The 23,778-nt window shown below is 37.5% G+C and overlaps 1 pseudogene across 1 annotated transcript; it reads left to right on the top strand.

Annotated features, from left to right (window-relative positions):
• The first annotated feature begins 940 nt into the window (after positions 1-940).
• On the top strand, positions 941-4,540 carry LOC143560604 (cellulose synthase A catalytic subunit 8 [UDP-forming]-like; annotated as a pseudogene). Its single transcript, XR_013140148.1, has 5 exons — positions 941-968; positions 1,425-1,640; positions 1,910-2,242; positions 3,403-3,848; positions 3,908-4,540. The product of XR_013140148.1 is annotated as a cellulose synthase A catalytic subunit 8 [UDP-forming]-like (transcript).
• Positions 4,541-23,778: the final 19,238 nt, after the last annotated feature.

Below are 23,778 nucleotides of genomic sequence, written 5' to 3'. Positions count from 1 at the left end.
TCATTAAATACTTCATCAAATAAACACTCAAATAATTTCCTACTTTTACTTGTTAATTGTTATAATAAGTTAATAAGTAATAAGTAATAACTACTTAACCAACCAAAAAAGTGTACAATAAATACTGATGGCAAACCAACCAACTGTCAAACCCATTAAATAAACCCCCGGAATCAGAATCAGAAATTCAGAATCAGTTAATTCATAATCAGAAAGTTTCGTCCTTTTTTTTCTTGATTCTACTTCAAAAGAAACAAAAAAACTTGAAATTGAGGTGTTAAAGACCTAATTGATGGAGATTTAAGAAGAAGAAAACCTGAATTGAGGATCAATTGTGTTAATAAGTGGAGCAAGCAGAGAAGAAGCAGAAGAAAACTGCCGTCGATGGTGTTTTGAAACAAGAAAGAGAAGGTTTTGAATAAAAAACCCTAATAAGCCAAAAGACCACTTTATATGGTCGTTTATTAAAAAATATTCCGTACACAATCGCTACCACCGCTAAATTACCGATATATACTATATAGCGGCCTATAGGCGCACCGCTACGTAGCGCGCTATAGCGGTCGCTATTTCCGCTTTTGACAACTATGTTTGGATCAGGTTCTAAAAGTTTTAGAAAATGTTTTGAAAATTAAAACCCCTAAATGAAATTTTCCCCTGTGATGTCTGTCACAAGGCCAAACAACATAGAGAGCCCTTCCCACTAAGTGACCATAAATCAACTTATGTGGGAGAATTAGTTTATTTAGATATTTGGAGGCCATATAAAGTAAAAAGCTATGATGGTATTGGTTTTTTCTAATTGTTGTGGATGATTTCTCAAGGTCCGTGTGGATTTATTTGCTTAAACACAAAGATGAGGTTTTTTACAACATTCAAAGTTTCTTCAATCTTATAAAAACTCAGTTTAACACCTGTATAAAAACTTTCAGAAGTGATAATGGCTCTGAGTTTGTTAATAGTCAAATGTATGATTTTACAAGAGATAACGACATTATTCACCAAACCACATGCACACATACTCCACAACAGAATGGAATTGTTGATCGAAAACATACGCATATGTTAAACATTGCGAGAAATCCCTCTTAGGTTTTAGTCTGAATGCGTGCTTACCGCTGCTTATTTAATTAGCAGGACTCCCTCTTCCATTCTTGATGGCAAATCACCCTATGAACTCATGTTTGGTTTTCAACCCTCTCTTAATCACCTTAGAACATTTGGCTGCCTTTGTTTTAGCACTATCTTATATAACACCGACAAGTTTGCAAATTGTGCTGAGAAATGTGTTTTTTTAGGGTACTCACCTTTTAAAAAAGGATACAAACTTTGGAGTCTTGATCAAAGGAAGATTATTTTTTCCAGAGATGTAAAATTTTATGAAACCATATTTCCTTTCAAAAATAATGATTTTTTTAATGAAGATTCTTCAAATGTTAGTCCCTCCATAAATTTTTTGGATTTATTTGAGTCTAACCAGCCAGATGATTCTAAGCGTGAAAAACCCGATGATAAGGAGAGGGATCTTAGTGAGGTAGTTGGTATCGATCAGCAGCCTAGTGCTCAGTCTCAAAACCGTGATGGCGAGGCTGTCCCACAGCAGCCTCATGAGTCGACTGAAGGTGCTAGTGAGGTCGACGGTACTAGAACTACCAATGACAGCACATGCTCTCCTAAGGGAACTAAAACTTCGAGTATTCATGTTAGAAAGTCTACCCGAAATTCTTCTATACCAAAAAAATTAGATGACTTTATCATCGAAGGCAAAGTAAAATATGGTCTTGAGAAAGTTGTTAACTACTCAAACTTATCTTTTGAAAATAAGTGTTTTACTTCTTGTCTTAACAAATCAATTGAACCAAAAAAAATTTTCAAAATGATACTAATTGGGTGAATGCCATGAATGAAGAGATGGAGGCTTTAAACAGAAATGATACGTGGAATCTTGTTGACCTACCTGAAGGTAGGAAACCAATAGGTTGTAAATGGGTCTACAAAATCAAATACAAATCTACAGGAGAAATCGATAGATTTAAGGCTAGGCTTGTAGCAAAAGGGTATGGTAAAAAAGAAGGAGTAGATTTTGATGAAACATTCTCTCCTGTTGTTAAAATGGTTACTGTTCGATGTGTGATTAGCCTTGCCGCTAAAAATGACTGGCCACTTTTTCAGTTGGACATTAACAATGTTTTTTTTTTGTATGGAAACTTAAATGAGGAAGTCTACATGCGTTTGCCTGAAGGTTATTTTTCTCCACATGAAACCAAAGTTTGTAAATTAAATAAGGAAAAAAGTTCTGTTTGTATACCTGTGGTTTGTTGCTTCTATCTATTTGTATACAAATTCGAAACCTTTAACACTTTGAATACATATTAATTCCAATTGTATCCATTTGTATGCAAGTTTCAAACGGAGTTAAACAAACTGTTAAAACCTGTTCCACATGAGGGATATTTATTCCAATAAAACCGTTTATGCATTAAACCGTTCATTTTTAAAAGAAAATAAACGAACATGAATTTGATACTTTTTTAAACGAACAAGAACATGTTCAATTTTAAAACAAGCGTACATGAACATAAATTTTGTTAATTAAGTGTTTGTTTTCACTAAAAGTTAAATACACACCTACGAACATGCTCGTTTTCGTTCGGTTCGTTTACATTCCTACATATAATGTTGTAATTAGGCTAACTCAAAGAAAATAGCAGTAGTTGACTTTCTATAATAGTTTGACAATAGTCAAACTGTGTTTACAAGATTTAAATGGAACATAATTTATTTGTATAAAAAGGAGGCAATTCTGATATAATTTAAACACAATTTGAAAACACATAAATGTGGTATAATTAAGGTTCACATGTTCATGATCAACATTTGACCTTTTGGTCAAACTATTGAATTATTGATCTAATTACCCAGTCAAGCATCTACCAAAATGTTAGGTTCAGATTTTTTATTTCAACATAATTGCGACAAATATATTGCAACAGATTGCGATATATATTGAAGCAGATCATATATCGTAGGAATATATTGTCAGATTTTCATGCATAATGTCATTTTTTTATACACTACATAGTAGACTAAACTGAAAAAATGGAGCAGGCTTACACATTGAACTTTCACTAACAGTATACCATTATGTACCTGCAATCACAATGGACTTTTTGGATTTATTTTTTATTTGAATAGACAAAAATACCCCTCATGTGGGGGAGGTTTTAACGGCATTGGTTAACTCCTTTTGGAACTTGTATACAAACGGATACAATTGGAATTAATATGTATTCAAAATGTTAAAGGTTTCGAATTTGTATACAAACGGATGGAAGCAGCAAACCACAGGTATACAAATAGAATTTTTTTTCTTAAATAAGTCTTTATATGTTTTAAAACAAGCCCCTAGAATGTGGAATGAAAAACTGGTTGGGACTCTAACCAAATGGGGTTTTGTCCAAAGCATGTGCGACTACTATCTGTTTAACAAACAGATTGGGTGGATATATGGATCCGTTACTGAGGATATCTTAACTGGATTCAAGATGCATTGCAGAGGATGGAGATCGATATACTGCATGCCAGTAAGACCAGCATTCAAAGGTTCGGCTCCTATCAACTTATCAGATCGATTGCACCAGGTTCTGCGGTGGGCCCTTGGATCAGTTGAGATCTTTTTGAGTCGGCATTGCCCGTTATGGTACAGTTTGGGTGGAGGCCGCCTTAAGTTGCTTCAAAGACTAGCGTATATTAACACCATTGTTTACCCGTTCACATCTCTCCCTCTTGTTGCATACTGCACACTGCCTGCTATTTGCCTTTTAACTGGAAAATTCATCATCCCCACAGTAATTATTGTTTGTTGTTGTTGTTGTTGTTGTAATGATAGGTTTTCGCTTTGATGCAGCTTTCCAACTTAGCTGCAGCTGCAGTTTGGTTTCTGGGGCTATTTTTGTCAATTATTACAACAAGTGTTCTTGAAATCCGATGGAGCGGTGTCAGTATCGAAGAGCTCCGGAGGAACAAACAGTTTTGGGTGATCGGTGGTGTGTCTGCTCATCTGTATGCGGTTTTTCAAGGATTCCTGAAAATGTTAGCTGGTGTCGACACCAATTTCACGGCTACAGCCAAGGCAGCTGATGACCAGGAGTTCAGGGAGCTTTATATGATCAAATGGACCACGGTTTTGATCCCACCGACCACCCTTCTGGTGCTGAACTTAGTAGGCATCGTGGCAGGGTTTTCGGATGCGTTAAACAAAGGGTACTAGGCGTGGGGCCCATTGTTTGGGAAGGTGTTTTTTGCATTTTGGGTGATTCTTCATTTGTACCCGTTTTTGAACGGTTTGATGGGTGGACAGAACCGGACTCCCACTATCGTTGTATTGTGGTCAGTGTTGTTGGCGTCTGTTTTCTCGCTTGTGTGGGTGAAGATTGATCTGTTCGTTAGTAAAGGTGAGTCGAGTCTTACGCAAGGATGCATTGCAATTGATTGTTGAGTGCAAACTATAATTTTTGAAATGTTTGTGTCTGTTAATGTATGTGTTTTTCGTAAGTTTGTATTGATTGTATATGTGCATTAGAGGGTTAATCTTTTTTCTTAAATACCAGTTACTAACTGCTAAAGATTATATAATGAAGAAAGTGTTGATCAAGGTAAAATATAATCCAATGAGGTGTGAAATATATGCCAAGAATAGGGTTGTAAACGAACCAAACGTTCATGGAAAAGTTCGTGGACCGTTCAGCGGAAATTACATTTACTTTCGTTCATTTAATAAATGAATGAACACGAACAAGAAATTTTGTTTGTTTAGTTTAATGACGAACATGAACTGAGGTTGCGTTCGTTCATTTGTTTTTAGAGAATGTTCGGTAATGTGTTCATTTATGTTCGTTTACATTCGTTTGTTTATGATTGTTAGTTAAGGGTTTGTTTTATATTAATATTTTATTTGTAATAGCCAACCTAACATTTAAGTTTTATAATTTTATTATTAATGTCCGATTTGTTTCATTAATTGTTACGTCTTGCTTAAACTAACAACAAATCTAACTTGTGCTTCGTTGGCATTGTCTGAATAATACCAATGATTGGGGATGATTGTGTTAATAATATTATTATCTCAACTACTTAACTTCTTATTTAATTAAGGTGATTATTTTTAACTTATTTCATTAAGGTGATTATTTCAAATGTTTTGGATTAAGAATGTTACTTTGTTCTTAAATAGGTTATGTTCATTTGTGTTCGTAAACAAGTTCAATTAACGATCAAACACGAACAAGATTTGTCGTTCTGGTTAGTGTTCACGAACGGTTTGTCAACAAGTTTAATGCTAAACGAACAAACATGAACAAGACTTATTTTACGCTTAGGATGACGTGGCGCCATATGGCCCAAAACGCACTCCATCCACTACATATGATCTTATTTTACGCTTGATTTCCTCTCTAAACTAATCTTAACAATTCATGTCTAAAATCAATAGATTATGTTCATTTGTGTTCGTAAACAAGTTCAATTAACGATTAAACACGAACAAGATTTGTCGTTCTGATTAGTGTTCATGAACGGTTGTCAACAAGTTTAATGCTAAACGAACGAACATGAACAAGACTTATTTTACGCTTAGGATGACGTGGCGCCACATGGCCCAAAACGCCCCCAGAGTCACTCCATCCGCTACACATGATCTTATTTTACGCTTGATTTCCTCTCTAAACTAATCTTAACAATTCATGTCTAAAATCAATAGATTATGTTCATTTGTGTTCGTAAACAAGTTCAATTAACGATCAAATACAAACAAGATTTGTCGTTCTGGTTAGTGTTCACGAACGGTTTGTCAACAAGTTTAATGCTAAATGAACGAACATGAACAAGATTTATTTTACGCTTAGGATGACGTGGCGCCACATGGCCCAAAACGCCCCCAGAGTCACTCCATCCAGTACACATGATCTTATTTACGCTTGATTTCCTCTCTAAACTAATCTTAACAATTCATGTCTAAAATCAATAGACTAGATTATTTCTTATTTTTTCTAAAAAAATCATTGTTTCTATTATAACCTAATAATATAATTATTAGTAACTTCGGAAAAAGTAAAGGTCATATTTATAAAAATTCAGTTGGGCTGTAGGCCCAAAGCCAAATTTGTTTAAAGTCTGTTTTTACAGTTGCCGCCATATAAATATTAATTAATTATTAGGGTATAATCAAGCAAGGAATTATAGAGGAAGATCGAATCAGTAGTTTACCAGATTGCTTACTCGTTGAAATCCTTTCTCGTTTACTTGAAACAAAACATGCCGTTAGAACATGCGCACTCTTGAAACGATGGAAACATATTTGGCATTAGGTTCCTAATCTCGCTTTCCTACATGCTGATGGAGCTCAGCGTTGCGTGAGCCTCGATTTCATTTGTTTCGTCGACAAAACCCTAACTCAACGCCCCCAATTCAAGCTCAACAAATTTATGATGTTTACCTACTACGCTAATCATAATGTATATCAGATCAATAGCTGGATTCGTTATGCTGTGAATTGCGACGTTGAAAACCTTTGTTTAGCGTTCTGGAATACGGAACGTACAGCTAACTTATTCCTAGATAAGGAGTTATTTTCCAGGAATACATGTGTCACGGCTCTGAGTTTGTTAGGCTGTATGTTTAATCCGTCAACGACGATTAGATTGAAAAACCTTAGGAGTTTGCATGTTATGTTTGTGGAGTTAGATGACGATTTGATCGAAAATGTATTATCAGGTAGTCCTGTATTGGAAACTTTGGGGTTGAACTTCTGCTTTGGTTACCGGCGGCTCAATATAACCTCAAAGAGTGTTAAGAACTTGGCATTATGTGGACCAAATACGTTATCTCGATTACCGTATCCTTGAAATCAATGCTCCTAATATTTTGTCACTAACAATTGAAGGAGTTTTGGGCTTGGATAAGCTTTTGTTGCCGAATGTGTATTCTTTAGTTGAAGTTAATTTAGATTACATGGCTTTCACCTTGAACTGGGGTTATGATGCAATTCAAGAAGAAGAGATGCTTAAAGGAATTATCTTCCAGCTTTGTCACGCCAAAGAGCTCAAAATTGGGAGTAAATGTTTTAAGGTATAATTATTTTTTTAACAATATGTGGTGTGGTGTCTTTGTATGAATATAATGCTAAAATTTGTTATGTTTTTTGTTTGTAGGTTCTGAGTCGTTTGAAAGCTAAGGGTTTCATCTGTCCATCAAACTTGAAGGTCGCCGGTGATGAGGTTAGTTGATTAATGGCACTTTTTATTCCTGTTTGATTACATTTTGTTGATGTATTCCAAATGCTTGTCTTAATTGTTGACAAATTGTAACACAAATTATTGGCTCATTAATTAGATGTTGAGCATGCATCACGTAATTTGAACTCTTTGATATAAGACCTGTTTTTCTTCTCGTATAATATATACAATTAAACTGTATTTGATAAATATTCAATGAATACGCGTGAAGCATTAATTTGAGTAATGCTTTCAGTTACAAGATTCTCATTTAATCACTTTTAGCAGTGGCGGACGCGACACGCAAATTGACTACCTTTTGATGAGGCAAGGAGACCGACGTTGGTGGAATGACTGCAAAGTCATACCTGGGGAGGCAGTTGTGACTCAACATCGACTACTAGTGACAGATATAGCCTTCAGAAATAAGCTGACTGTTCGAGAGAAGAAAGGTACACCGAGAATTCGATGGGGAAATTTGAAGGACGAAAATCTCCTACTGTTTAAGGATAAACTCATACTGCATACGCGGGCTCGACTAAATGGGGACTCAACTCATATATGGGAAGCTATGGAGACAAAGATCATCCAAGTAGCAAAGGAGACTCTCGGGGTCACAACAAGAAAGACAAGTGGGCATAAGGAGTCTTGGTGGTGGAATGACGCAGTGCAAGACAAGATAAGGGACAAACAAGGATGTTTTAGGGAGCTAATGAGGTGCACGAATGAGGAGGAGCGAGTGGAATTGAGGGACAACTACAAAACGGCCAAGATAGAGGCGAAGAAGGCAGTGGCGGAAGCAAAGAAGGCGGCCTTTAAACGGATGTATGAAAGTCTAGAAACAAAAGAGGGGGGAACATGCTATGTTTAAGATTGCCAAAGCCAGGGAGCGTAGAAGGCAAGATCTAGGACCGGTGAAGTTCATAAAGGATACAGATGGGCATGTACTGGTCAAGGAGCAGGACATCAAGCTAAGATGGCAAACCTACTTCCACAATCTTTTTAACAATGGGAGAGCTTACCAAGAAGAACATGACAACACAAACTTTCAACGAAAACCATCGAATAACTGCTACTGCCGACGGATCACACGAGAAGAGGTGAAGGATGCACTTAGGAGGATGGGAAGGTCTAAGGCGGTTGGCCCAGACAACATACCCATCGAGGTGTGGAAGTGTCTGAGGGAGGAATGAGTCATGTGGTTAACTACTCTGTTCAATAGTATTCTCAAATCAGGTAAGATGCCAGACCAGTGGAGGAGCAGCGTTGTAGTTCCTATCTATAAGAACAAAGGAGACGCCCAATGTTGTGGTAACTACCGAGGAATCAAACTACTAAGTCATACTATGAAGCTATGGGAAAGAGTGATTGAGGGTAGACTTAGACGAGAAACTCAGGTTACGGTCAACCAATTTGGCTTCATGCCGGGGCGTTCCACCACAGACGCAATACACCTTATAAGAAGATTAATGGAAAAGTATAGGGAGAAGAAGCGTGATCTACATATGGTGTTTATTGACCTAGAAAAGGCCTACGACAGTGTGCCACGACAGGTGCTCTGGGAGTGCTTGGAGGGTAGAAGAGTGCCCAGGAAATACATAGAGATAATTATGGATATGTATACCAGGAGTGAAACAAGTGTCCGTGCGCCAGTGGGGGATACTGATTTCTTTCCTGTAGAGGTAGGTCTTCACCAGGGGTCAGCGTTGAGCCCGTTTCTTTTTGCAGTAGTCTTGGATGAGTTGTCAAAGTCGATTCAGGGGACTCTCCCGTTGTGCATGATATTCGCAGACGATATTGTGTTACTTGCTGAGAAAAAACAAGATCTAAACATGAGGCTTGAGGAGTGGCGAACAACCTTAGAGACAAAAGATTTAAAGATTAGCCGATCTAAGACGGAGTACCTCCACTGTGATTTTGGTGGGATAAACGACAATGAAGACGCACAGATCACAATTGAAGGGCAGGTGGTCCCGCAGGTAACGAAGTTCAAGTATTTAGGATCATTTGTACAGAGCGATGGGGAATTAGACAGTGATGTGACCCACCGAGTTCAGGTAGGATGGTGTAGATGGAAAGCAGCCACAGGTATATTGTGCGACAAGAGTTTCCCGACTAAACTAAAGGGAAAATTCTATAGGGTGGCAGTTATACCTGCAATGCTATATGGAACAGATTGTTGGGCCATCAAGAAGGCACAAGTGCGGAAGATGGAGGTAGCATAAATGAGAATGCTACGTTGGATGTGTGGGCACACAAGGCTAGACCGAATAAGAAACGTTGTGTTTCGCGAGAGATTAGGGGTGGCGAACATAGCAGACAAGATAAGAGAGGGGAGATTGAGATGGTTTGGACATGTAAAGAGAAGACAGACGACGAATCCTGTTAGATCCGTAGAAAACATTACTATAGAGGGGAGGAGGGGTAGAGGACGACCGAAATTGACTTGGGATGAGAGGATTAGGCATGATTTGATAGACCTAAACCTCTCCGAGGACATGGTTGAGGATAGGAATTCGTGGAGAAGTAGAATTAAAGTTAAGGATTTTTAGAGAGAATTGAATACCTTAGGGCTTAGACTTAACTTATTTAGGTCACATACCATAATGGTATTTCCCTTACATATATTATTATTATTATTATAATTATTATTAGCTTTTATATAGCTGTTAAACTGTGATCTTATTATTAATATTATTATAATTAGTAGTAGTTTTTATATAACTGTTAAACTTTGATTTCCTTTATTTTGCTTCATACACATGTACTTAGAGCCGAGGGTCTCTCTGGAAGCCACCTCTTTATTCCTTTGGATAGAGGTACGGTGTGCCTACATCCCACCCTCCCCAGACCCTACTTATAGCTTTGCTGTCGGTGGGATTTTACTGGGCATGATTGATTGATTGATTTTCAGTTACAAGAGCAAGCTGATGCTACTATCAGCGGTGGAGAGGAGGATGGTGAATATGATGCTTCATACCTTCACTAATGTTAATCTTATGTTTTAACCTTATAGTTATAGATATGTGTGGTTTGACATGTTCTTGTGTTTTGTAGCTAAACCATGAATGCATAATTTTCATTTTTATTTAAAATTTTTTTTTTGTATGATTTTTTGATTTGAAAGTTGAATTGTGAGTTATTCAACTTGAAAATTAAAGGTTGATTTTGTTTTTGAAAATGATAAGCTTCATAATCAAGTCCCTTCCGCTTATGTATAAGCCGATTTTTCATTTTTAAGTTTTAAATATCAGACATTGTTTTCTTAATGATAAATGAAAAGAGTCAAAGAGCAGTCAAGTTCGCTAATACTTGGTATTGTTTTCACTAACCTACGTATGGATTGTCCATTTCCCAAGTTGTGCCTCTCTCTATTCTTTTTCCTTTACTATTTTTCTTAATTTTTGGAGTGAGTGTATAATTACATATCATATGTTTATAATTACACAACTATAAACTGTACAATTACACACGTAGTTATGCGTATACTTTTATGTATAATATGCTTTTGAAGGAATTTTTTTTGAACGACAAACAAAAAGCAAATAACATTAACCACAAAAGGCGACAACAACAACACACTTTGCCAGCCTAGCAAGTTGCTAAGCCAAGCACAGAAAACACCAAAAATAAAATCATTCACCCAACATTACAAGTCAAACCGACTCCAACGTGCCCACGAAATTTCAGCCCCACCCGACCTACTTTTGATCCAAAGGAAACTTAACGTTTTAACACTCTCCATCACACTTCCAATAGATGCTGCCACCCCATCATGCACCATATCGTTTCTAGCTTTCCAAAGACACCATAAAGTGATAAGACAAATTGTATGAAACGACTTCGCCTTTCGCTTTGAGAATTTTGTAGGCTTGTACAATGCAAGAACTACTGAAAACGGACAACTGAGAAACCTTGCACCAGATAGAAATATTTTGCCAAACTGCTTGGGCTAGGCCGCATGACACAAAGATATGTTCAATCATTTCTTCAAACAATCCGCACGCTTTTGAAAGAATTGATATGTGATTATCGACCAAAAGAAATTTTATTTCTGAAATTAAAAAAAAAGAAAAAAAGAAAACTCACGTGACAACAAAAAATAACAAAATTAGTTGGGCCATAGATTAACGATGCAATGGGCTCCTGTTAACTACTAGGCTGGAAACCCAATCATTTGTGCTTGCATGTTTAGTCCCCAACCCCCCATGCCATTTTCTCAATGGTCTTTGGGTCAGATGAATGGCTATTATGCCCTTTTAAACCATTTTACAAGATCTGAATCCTTAAGGTTGATCTGTCGTGTAACAATTATAAAACCAATATAAAAAATAAATTGAAAAACACACCATGGGTGTAAATGAAAGAATATGTGTGAAGGAAAACTCAAGATTCGTTTCATCTAGATATCCTCTTGGTTTGCAATTCATCCATCACTCTATTCCACAACAACACCATCATATGCACACATACGCATACGCAGTGATGGAAACTAGGAATTTTAGCCATTGGGTGTCAAAAGATCAACCTAGAACAAGTCAAGTCAAATCAAAATGGGTCAGGTCGAAAAAATCACATTAAATAAACTAAGTATAAAATTGTAAGCAACAAATTTCATTAAACATAATAAACAAAATACATATTACAACTAACATCTACGTGATTTTGTCTTTTGAAAAGGGTCAATTATAGCTTCCTTTGTAACACTTGCAAGCAGTGTTTTGAGACCGAATTGGCTCGGCCTGTTAGACCGGGAATCGGTCACATGACCGGTATGGTTCTAGGTAGTTAGGAGCGGTTCGTCGGTCCGATCGAAGAACCGGACCTGTTGAATCGGTTTACTATGAGATTTTTTTTAGTTTAAAATTTTTTCAACCTTAACCGTCTTTTTTGTGAAAAAAGTTATTTGGACGGTTCGATTGGTTGAGCAGTGAACCAACAGCCTGTCCGGTTCGTTGTCCGATCCAGTTATGAAAGCATTGTTTGCAAGTGCTTTTTGATTTCATAACACTTGCAATTGCTTCATTCGTGATTTCATGTTTTAAAAACCTAGAATCCATATCGACATTCTCCAATTGACAACAAAATTCCCTTGCCTTTCGAATTTCTAGAAAAACGTAAACAACTAAATCAAAACAAAATCAATAGTAATCAAAATAAAAACAAATAAACAATTGATGAACGTGTCTTTTTTTTCTAAAATAAAAACAAGAAACCAAAATCGCAAAAAGATCTTAACAACGACAATCTGAGATGTGAAACGGCAGGCATCTGTTTCGTCTCCCACTCTCGTATACTTTGCTGTTTCTAAATTTCTAAATGATGAAATGGTTAGAAAATTAAGCAGTGTTGACTTAATTGTTATTTTAAAAAAATAAAATTAAACTTGGGATTGGAAAGTTGGCTCAAAAAGTTGGGTTTGGAGCACTCAAAATTTGCGGTTTCTAAATTTCTAATTGATGAAATTGTTAGAAAATTAAGCAATGTTGACTTAATTGCTATTTTTCAAAAATAAAAATTAAACTTGGGCTTGGAAAGTTGGCTCAAAAAATTGGGTTTAGAGCACTAAAAAAGTATTAATGGGGCACTTGGGTCTTTGAGCCTAATATATTAAAAAAAATAATAATAACCGCCACCATCTTAGGTACATGTTTTTTTGTATTGAAATGCATACCCTTTGGATAGGATTGGGTCCAGATATACATGGTTTTAAAAAACCCGGTTTCAGTTATTTTTCATACTTTGAATCACGTATTTGTGAGTTTAGGGATTAGTTAGTCGTTCTAATTAGAGGTGAAAAATCGATTTAAAACTCAAAATCGGTTTGGGTTGAAACCAGTTCGGTTTGAATAACAAAAGTCAAAACCGGTTTATGATCGGTTTCGATTCGGGTTTTGGCCGGTGTTTGCCCGGTTTTGGCTGATACCGGTTTTGGTAGAGAAAATTACAAACCGGTTCCGAAGCTACGGTTTCAATCGGTTCCAAATCAGTTTCTACGTTATCGGTTTCAAACCGGTTCAGTTTCGATCCGATTTTTAGATCGGTTCGGTTAACCGGTTTATTTGTCCACCAATGCAATATCTTTCTAGAGCCTAGAAATGTAGTGTTGGGCCCAAAATCATAAAATTGTATATGCATGCTTACCAATTAGTATCAAACCATAAACCCTAAAATCCTATTTACAACCATGCTTACCTTTTAAGCCTAGTTTGTTGTGAATTTGAAATGTCAGAACGCAAAGATGAAGATAGAATTAGTAAGTTATCAGATTGCTTACTTGTTAAAATCCTTTCTCGTTTACTAGACACAAAATACGCCATTAGAACAGGTATTCTCTCTAAACGATGGAAACATGTTTTTTTGGACTTTGGTTCATAGTCTCGTTTTCCTATTTCGGGGCTCACTATCACGCTCGCCGCGGTTTCTTTTCTTTCGTCGACAAAACCCTAACTCAACGTCGCCAATTAAAGCTCAAGAAATTTAAAGTGCATAGCTACTACAATCATCGGATTGATTTTCAGATCCACAATTGGATTTGTTATGCTGTGAATTACAATGTTGAAGACCTTAATTTGACGTTATGGGGTTTGGAACCTATAACCGAGTTTCTGCTGGATCGGTTTGTTTTCATCAGTTCATGTTATACAAACCTGAAATTGTCAGGTTGTTCACTTAATCCTGCCGGGGCGATTAGTTGGAAAAACCTTAGGAGTTTATGCATTATTCGCACAAAGTTGGATGAAGATTTGATTGAAAGTATATTATCAGGTAGTCCTGTATTGGAAACCTGATGCTGAACGATTGCTATGGTTACAAGAGGCTCAATATCACATCAAAGAGTGTTAAGAACTTGGTGTTCTTTGGATACACGAATCCTCATGTCGTGATTTTCAAAATAATATGAAATCAATGCTCCTAATATTTTGTCACTAACAATTAAATATGTAATGACGGGGAAGCTTTTGTTGCTGGATGTGTCTTCTTTAGTTGAAGCACACTTAGGTTAATGGCACGCACCAAACGTTAGTTATGAAGAAGTGATGCTTAAAAGATTTATACTTGACCTTTATCATGTCAAGGACCTCAAAATTGGGAAATCCTGTTATAAGGTTAAGTTACTTTTCTTTTGGTAATTTAAAGAACTAAATAATATTAACATTTCTTCTTCTTCTTCTTCTTCTTCTTCTTCTTCTTCTTCTTCTTCTTAGTCCCATTTTGATGTTTTAGTCTTTTGTATTGTAATTATATGTATTGGACTCTAGTTGTTAGTTGTGAATGTTTAGGCCTAATAGAAATAATGTTGTAAAGCCCATTGGACATTTGATGTGACTTACTTCTCATGCATGCTTCTCTATAAATAGGAAGCATGCCATGAGAAATAAACATATATATGATTAATCAATAGAAAACCTTTTGGCAAACTCTCATTCTCTCTCAGCTTTCTCTCTTTCTCTCAAACCACCGAAAATAACATCTCAAGATCCGAGACCACTTAGGTGGCTTAGTGTGATTTCCGCTAGCACTAAGTTCGGTTGATCCAAGATTATTGTTAGATCCACCCGTCTCGGGACCTACAATTGGTATCAGAGCTTCGGCTCGCTAGTTGAGGGTTTTTGGATTACAACCTTGGGCTTTGATCTTGAGTAGAAGAAAACAAGTGTTCTTGAAAAGAAAGTTCACAAAAACCACAAAAATAAGAAAAATACAAAAACAAAATCTTCACAAAATGTCTTAGAAAGTGTTTAAGTTCTAGATCTAAAAAGTTTTAGGCTAAAAGGTAGTAAAATTTGGTGTTACGGTTTGTTGAAAGGTGTTAACAAAGGTTAAGTTTTTTGCTTCTCACGGCATCAAAATCAATGTACCAACCTTTGACCTAGTACTGACAAGTTAGGTAGAACAGACCCCGAGAAAGATTGCTTCTGGAAGCTTAAAACTTTTTCGCTTCGCATCACTGTTCACTTTTTTCTCTTCGCTTGGAATTTTTTCGCTTCGCTTGGAACTTTTTCACTTCGCTTTACTGTTCACATATTTTTCGCTTCGCTTGCTTAACTTTTTCGCTTCGCTTGAAACATCTTTTTCGCTTCGCTTGAAAGCTGTTTCGCGCGAAAAAGTTGGCTGTTTTAAAATTCAAGTTTTCTTAAGGTTGGATAAGTGTTTGAGACCACCAAGACCATGACAATCACTGATTCTGAGTTGCTAAAGGGATATTTGTTGTTGGAAAACCAAGTGGGAACCCCTCAGAAACCTCCTAAGTTTATGACCTTAGATGACGACTTTGCCGACTTAAAATTTAGGTTCATGAACTACATCTCATTGACTGAAACTGATCTAATGAGATGTTTTGAACAAGGTCCTCATTTTCCTGTGACTCGCACTGATGCTAGGGAACAACTTAAAACTGTTGAAAACTATGATCAAGCAGACAGAGACTTATTAGCACAAGACAAGAAAGCCTATCTCATTTTAACTGCCTGTCTTTCAAATGAGATCACTGAGACTCTTCATGAACACACAAGTGCTAAGGGTTTGTGGGAAGCACTTGTTGAAAAGATTGAAGGCAATGCTGAAATTAGGGAAAACAAAAAGACCCTATTGAATGAAGAGTTCAATATGTTCAACCATCGACAAGGTGAAGCTGTGTTGGATTTGGTAAAGAGATTTGAGAAGCTGATGGTTAGAGTCAGAGCTACCAGTGTGAACATAACCAACTCTGAGGTCAATCACAAGTTGATGAATTTGTTGCCCTACAATTGGAGTACAAACAAAATCACGATCAAAAGAACAACTAATCTGAATGCCATGACAAACAGTGATTTGATTTCTACTATCAAATCATTTGAAATGGATGAGCAGATGAGAATGAACAATCATTTAAGTTCTCTGAATTAAGCTGGAGTGAATATTGCTTCCTCAATGCCAACTGCTTTTATTAGCAAGACTCAACAGAATGTGTATCCTGTGACCACTCCTAAGTACTCCCCAAGTGTGCCTTCACAACCAACTGCTTTCATCTCAACCAACAATCCATCAGACTCTTCAAGTACAAGCTCATTTCAAAAGGCAGTCGACAGTGCGGTTGCCCAAGCATTGAAAGCTCAAGGGATTTCCTCATCTTCAAAAACTCAACCAAGCAAACCTTCAAGTTACTGTGAAGCTCTTCCGTTGTTGAATGACTCAAATGTCTCAATAGTTCATGCCTTTCTGTCATGTCATGAAGAATTATTGCAAGGAAATCTATTGCCACCACACTTTGAGACTAGGGATTTGAAAGATATCAATTAGAAGGATCTTGAAAAGATGGATATCAAATACCAAATGGCAATGGCTGTGCAAAGAGCCACAAACTTCATGAAGACGTATGGGAAGGATAGCTTCAATGACTCTGACAGGAAAAGGATTTGATTTGACAAATTGAAGCTACGATGCTACAACTGTGGTGAGATGGGTCATTTTTCACGAGAGTGCACGAATCCCTCAAAGCCAGCAAATGATATTCGTGTGACCGAGGTAACAGAGGAAGAAAACAGCAAAGTTGCTGGAAAGAGGCATGAAGTGCAGAAGCCAAGCAGCTCAGCTCAAAGAGTTGGGAATCATCCACATAAGGGCAATTCAAGTACAAACTCAAAGGCCCTTGTCTCCCAGTCGGAGGTCCAAACTGGTATGGATTGGGATGATCAATTCCAAGAGCTGCAAAATCCTCTCAACATGGCTGGCATGGCTTTCACGACAAATGATGAAGCATCCTCATCCACTGCTGCAAGTTCTAATGCATTACTCTCTGATGAGGTAAATAAAAATCTTTGCTCTCAAGCTTGCGTGAACAAAGTTACATATTATAGATATCTTCAGGACGAATTTTTGAAAGAAAATGCAAAACTTCCTCAACTAAATGCTGAATATGTTAAGGCTGACAAGATTTGTGTTGAAAAGATTAAAACTCATCACGATGATGTTGCAAATCTTAAACTTAAAATTTTTCAAGGAGAGCACAATGTCATCTATTATAAGAACATAATTAATAATTTGAAAGATGAGATTGAAAAGTTGAAACTTGACATTTCTGATAAACGAGAAAAGGAAAAACAAGTTGAAATATTTGAAGCATCATCTGAACAATTAGATGATCTTATTGGAGCTCAGAGAAGTACTAAAGTTAAATCGGGACTAGGTTATGATTATTCAGCGGTGCCTCCACCAATGAATGATAATTACACTTGCCTACCCCATTTTAGCTATAATACTTCTCCTGATAAAGAGATGGCCTATGGGATTGGTAAGGTACCAAAACCAGTGAAATTCGTTCTTGCTGCCTCTCCATTAAAAGCTCAAATTCCATCATCTGATAAGTCTAACGTCAATGTGTCTTGTGTAGCAGGTGATGTAAGTGGTGATTGTGGGAAGGTTAACCAGGGTTGTAAACCAAAAGGAGAATTAGAACCCCGTTTTTAATCTTGTGTGGGTCTAACCAAAACGATTAACAATCCTGTCTGTAATAAAGTGTGTGAATCAATGTTAGAAAGCTTAATGTCAGGATCAGAAGCTGTGTTTTGTGAAACATCGGTTGATGACTGTTGTACAAATATTTGTAATGAAAGTGTATGTTCTTCTTCAGAATGTGAAACTGTTTTTGATGAAACCATTGAAGTCAAGGTTAATGAACAGACTAGTCAGAATTGCTCATCAACTGATCATAATGTTGAGAACTTATCAAAAAAGAAATCCAAATTTGAATATGAAGAACCAAGCACCTCCTGTAAATACGTGCCACCAAAGAAAACTTCTTTTTCCCAGTATACAAATTTGAACAATAGTGCTCAATATTATGATCAAATTGATAGTGACTATTATTATTCGCAACAGAAACCCAAACATTCAAATTATTTTGCTTCAAAATTTTCAAATGTTCATCATTATCAGTCAGATAAGACAAGTTAACCCAACCACACCACCTTATCCCACATATCTTAGTGATCAAGATATCTATAATTGCATTAAAAGAAAATGTTGCTTTGTTTGTGGCAATCCGTCTCATCTTGCAAGACATTGCAAGAACTGGCATAAGCAACAAAGAGACTTCAACAGTGAGTTTGGTCAGACATTTCCTAAGTATAATGCTCAAACCAAGAAAATGCCTCATCAAACTTACACTTCAGCCAGTGAGACAGATTTAAGACCCAAAAGAACCAAAAAACCCAAGAAACCATTTTGGCTAACCCAAAGAGAAAGGAAGTGGTTAGCTAAGGGATCTGAAGCTGAAAAGCCCAAGAACCCTTCAAAGGTTTTCTCAAAGGCTAATCAAGAAGAATTTGTGATTAAACCTAAACCAAAACGAAGGCAATCAAGAAAATCATTTCAAAACCGAGGAAATCATAATTCTAGCTCCTCGAGGGATTGCTCTTCAGATTCTGACTCACCAAAAGATTACATTTTCAGAAATCATAAAATTAAACTTGGTGATTTTGTGTTTAATTTTCCCGAGACAAGTACGTCTCGGGAAACCCTCCACTAACTGGTTCTTCGTGTGTGTAGGGTCAGCCAGGACGGCCTGTCAACAGTATTTGGTACTTGGACAGTGGCTGCACCCGACACATGACAGGAGACGAGTCCCTGTTGTTCGACATCAAATCATACGATGGTGGACATGTTTCTTTTGCCGGCGACATTGGATGAGAAATAACCAAACAAGGGAAGGTCTCGAATGGTACTTTGACATTTGATGAGGTTAATCTGGTGGAACAGCTCAACCACAACCTGCTCAGTGTGTCTCAAATCTGTGATAAGAAATTCTCAACCTATTTACAGAAAATGAATGTCTCATTCTAAAACCAGGTTTTAAGTTCCCTGAAGAGTGGATCATGTTGCGTGCTCCGAGGCATAATGATGCTTACATTCTGGACATGAGAAGCAATTATTCCATGCGTTATGCTTCTTGCTTGATGTCCAAGGCCTCGGAGAATGATTCATCTTTATGGCATCGACGGTTGAGTCACGTCAACTTTAAGAACTTGAATAAGTTGGTTAAAGGTGACCATGTGAGGGGTTTACCAGTAAAATCTTTTCACTGTGCAGAAAAATGTTTATCTTGCTCTAAATGCAAACAACACAAACTCCCTCACAGACCCAAAACAGTCAATTCTGTAAATTCCACTCTTCAGCTATTGCACATGGACCTTTTCGGTCCAATTCAACCAATGGCAATAGGTCTAAAAGCCTATTGTCTGGTTATTACTGACGATTTCTCGCGTTTCAGTTGGACATTTCTGTTAGGGCACAAGGACAAGACATCACAATTTCTGCTCAGGTTTATCGTGTTGAATGAGAATCAAATTGACAAGAAGGTGAAGTGTATCAGAAGTGACAACGGCACAGAGTTTTGCAACAAGGTGGTGAATGAATTCTGTCACAACAAGGGAATTGTTCATCAACTCAGCGCACCTTACACTCTCGAACAAAATGGGGTGGTTGAAAGAAGAAACCGTACTTTGGTGGAAGCCGCTAGAACAATGCTCTCATATTCCAAACTACCATTGATTTTCTGGGGTGAAGCCATCAACGCTGCTTGTTTTACCCAGAATCGTGTGCTTCTGAACAAAAGATTGAACAAGACTCCGTATGAAGTCTTCTATGGAACGAAGCCAAGGGTGAATTTCTTCAGAACGTTTGGATGTCCATATACCATACTCCAAACAAATGCTGGAACGACCTCCAAGTTTGCTGAAAAGGCGGATGAGTGCTATTTTGTTGGTTATGCTGCTGACAAATGTGCTTATCGGGTCTACAACAAGAAAACTAGAGTAATCTTGGAGTCTTTCAACATTGATTGGCAAGAATTGAACCCTACTGATGCACACAATGGTTCGGACTGGACGTTTGATTATGAAAGTTTGTCAAGCAGTTTCATGGAATGTACATGACACCCGCTGTACCAATGTTTTCCCCTATTGTTTCTCCACCGGTTCAACCTGCTGATGATCAGTCTATCCTGATGCATGTTGTTTTGAAAGATCTTGGACATGTTGACATAGCTGCTGCTACACCCATACTTAATATACAAGCGAATCAACCAGCCCCGGTTAATGATGAGAAGCCCTCTGCCGACACCACTGAAATGCCAGTTGTTGAAGACATGACTGATTCAGATTCTGATTCATATGTGTCACCCGACAACAATCAAAATATTCAAGTCGATCAAGCAGAGCCAGCTCCTGCAGAACCAAGTGTGGTGGAATCTGTCCCCACACCTCCCTCAGAAGAAGACAATCAAGGACCTTCAATGGAGGTCAATGCATCAAATGTGCAGGTTGAACCAAGTCCGAATAATGATTCTAATAACACCAACACTACCTCTATTCCAGCAGTAGTTGTCCCATTCTATGACAACCTATGGGAAGGTCCCATTCCTCCAGAACACTTGGTTAAACCACAAGAAGGTGAAATTGATCCTCAAACAAGTGTTTATGTCCCTGCGACTACTGCTTTTCATCCAATTGAGAGTCTGACTATCCAGCTTAAGGCCACACCAGTCGAGCATGTCGACCAGATTCCACAGCTACTAATTCATCGTCGACATCCGACTGAGAACATCATTGGAGATCCGTCCGCTGGCATCCAAACACGCAGTACTTTCGGTAACATTAACAGATGTCTTTTTGCTTGTTTTATTTCACAGGTAGAACCCAAGGACTACAAGGTTGCACTGAAAGAGAACTCTTGGGTTGAAGCCATGCAAGAAGAACTGTTACAATTCAAGAAGATGAATGTTTGGAGGCTAGTGAAGAAACCAGAGAATAAGAAGCCGATCGGAACGAAATGGGTGTTCCGAAATAAGAAAGATGACAAGGGGGTGATCATTAGAAATAAAGCCCGGCTTGTTGTGCAAGGTTTTTGGAAACGTGAAGGTCTTGATTACGATGAAGTCTATGCACCAGTAGCCAGACTAGAAGCAATTCACATCTTTCTGGCATACGCCTCGTACATGAACTTCAAAGTGTATCAAATGGATGTGAAGACTGCTATCTTGTACGGGAAAGTAAAAGAAGAGATCTATGCCAGTCAACCTCCAGGTTTTGAAGATCCAAGTCATCCTGATCACGTTTACCGCCTTGACAAAGCACTTTATGGTCTTCACCAAGCACCTCGTGCATGATATGCCACACTGGCCGATCATTTAGTGAAGAATGGATACAAGCGAGGAATTGTCGATCAAACTCTCTTTGTCAAGAAGGTCAACGGTGATCTGATTCTGGTCCAAGTTTATGTTGATGACATCATCTTCGGGTCCACGAATGAGGATCTGTGCAAGGAGTTCTCTGAGGTTATACAACAACGATTTGAAATGAGTTCCTTAGGGGAGATGACTTTCTTCCTGGGCTTACAAGTTGAGCAAAAGAAGGACGGGACTTTAGTACACCAGGAGAAGTACGTTCACGACATTGTTCAGAAATTTGGTTTCAAGGACTCAACATCTTTCATGACTCCAATCGCTACGCGACCTACTCTCGCTCCTGATCCATCAGGAAAACCAGTCGATCAACACCTTTACCGGTCAATGATTGGTTCCCTGATGTATCTTACTGCAAGCAGACCGGACATCATGTTCCCTGTTTGTCAGTGTGCCAGATATCAGTCTAACCCAAGATAATCCCACATGACATCTGTCAAGCGTATTTTCAGATACTTGAAGGGTAGACCACGTTTGGGTCTTTGGTATCCAAAGGAGTCACCCTTGGAACTTCATGCTTACACTGACAGTGATTATGGAGGATGCAACTTGGACAGAAAGTCAACATCTGGTGGATGTCAATTCCTGGGTAATCGGTTGATCTCGTGGCAGTGCAAGAAACAAGTCACCGTATCCACCTCTACAGCAGAAGCCGAGTACATCGCCGCATCCAGCTGCTGCTCTCAAGTGATATGGATCCAGCATCAGCTGCTGGATTACGGTTTGAATTTCTATGGATCCACGATAAAATGTGATAATGAGGCGGCCGTTGCAATTGTTAAAAACCCAGTCCAGCACTTAAAGACCAAGCACATTGACATCCGAATACACTTTATTCGTGATTGTTATGATCGTAAGCTTGTCGACATAAAAAGGGTCCATACTGACTATAACTTTGCAGATCTCTTTACTAAAGCCTTTAGTCGTGCCCGATTTTTGTTTCTCGTGGAGTCAGTGGGCATGATCTCTTTTGAGTAAATTTTTTTTTGGTTTTAAAATAGTAAATATTTTTCAAATATGTCACAATTTTAGAGGGAGAAAATGAGTTAACCTTAACTCACCAAAAAGATTTTAAATTTACTTTTAGTAAAACAAAAATCAAGTCACTTGACTTAACAAAAAGATTTTAATTTTTATATATAATATTAATTTCATCCTATTTAAGAAAATCTTAAGAAAACTCTAAAAAGTGTTGTCCCGCTTAGAGGGAGCTCCTTCGTAGAGGGAGTCGGACATTTAAAATTTTCAATTAAGAACCTGATCCGACCATATGGAAAATGATAGTACATTGGTATGTATTGATCCTAGCAAGTCAAAAGAATAGAACAAAAGACTACAAAGTCATTCATTGATGTGTAGATAGGCTTGACAAACAAGTAAACGTTGGGCGATATAAACTTAAATTTCTGCCGCTGCTAGTGACAACACGTTTAAGAAGCGGTTGCATGATTCTAGTTAAGTCATATCAATGAAGGATAAAATGTAATTACACATGTCATACCCAAGCCTCTCTTTACCTGATCACAGTGGTCTTATGAAAGTCAGTGTCAATTTTAATTATCATTGAGTCAAGAAAAGAGTCAAGTAAAACATCAAGAAAAGCAAGAAAAACAAAAACAAAAGAGTCAGAAAAACAAAAGAAAAAGAGTCAGAAAAAGAGTCAGTCCTAGGAATTTTAACTTCTGCTTTATTTCTTTATTTATTTTTGACTCAAGCCTTGGACTTTCTACGTTTGTAGTCATACAAGATCTGATTGTTAAGGCCCTGAGTCTTCTGCTTTGTTTTATCTTCTTTCTTTTGTTCAAGCCTTGGACTTTCTCTGCGTGATAATATGGTATTATCCGACCTGATTGTTATCGCCTGAACTTCTGCTTTATTTTAATCTTTCTAGATCGAGTCAAGTGTGCAATGCACAAAGTGTCATGTGTACAGTGTACAATAAGTCAAGTATGTTAATAAGAGTACTGTGATCAACTAAGAAAGGTTTAAGTCAAGTTGAGGTGATATGTTAACACAAAGTAAACCCGAGATATGATGGAATCAGTAACATGTCTGATTAAGTGGGGACCACATAAGCACCGTGCCTAATTGAACTTCAAATGTATCACTTTGACATCAAAACACTTGTCAAGTTAAAAAGGTGGACAATATCTATAGTCAGTGATAAATTTGTGTCACAATAACTTCAAAATGGAGACGTTATATTGGCTTTGCAAATCAATATGATTCCATGTCGCAATCGTTCTTTGTAAATTAACTAAACCAATACTATGTAAATTAATTCAA

This window comes from Bidens hawaiensis, unplaced genomic scaffold (assembly GCF_021521415.1).
Source record: "Bidens hawaiensis isolate Kalapana, Puna unplaced genomic scaffold, B.hawaiensis_p1.1 tig00020416_1, whole genome shotgun sequence".
In the NCBI taxonomy this organism is placed as follows: Eukaryota; Viridiplantae; Streptophyta; class Magnoliopsida; order Asterales; family Asteraceae; genus Bidens; species Bidens hawaiensis.
This window is presented reverse-complemented; position numbering and strand designations above follow the sequence as displayed.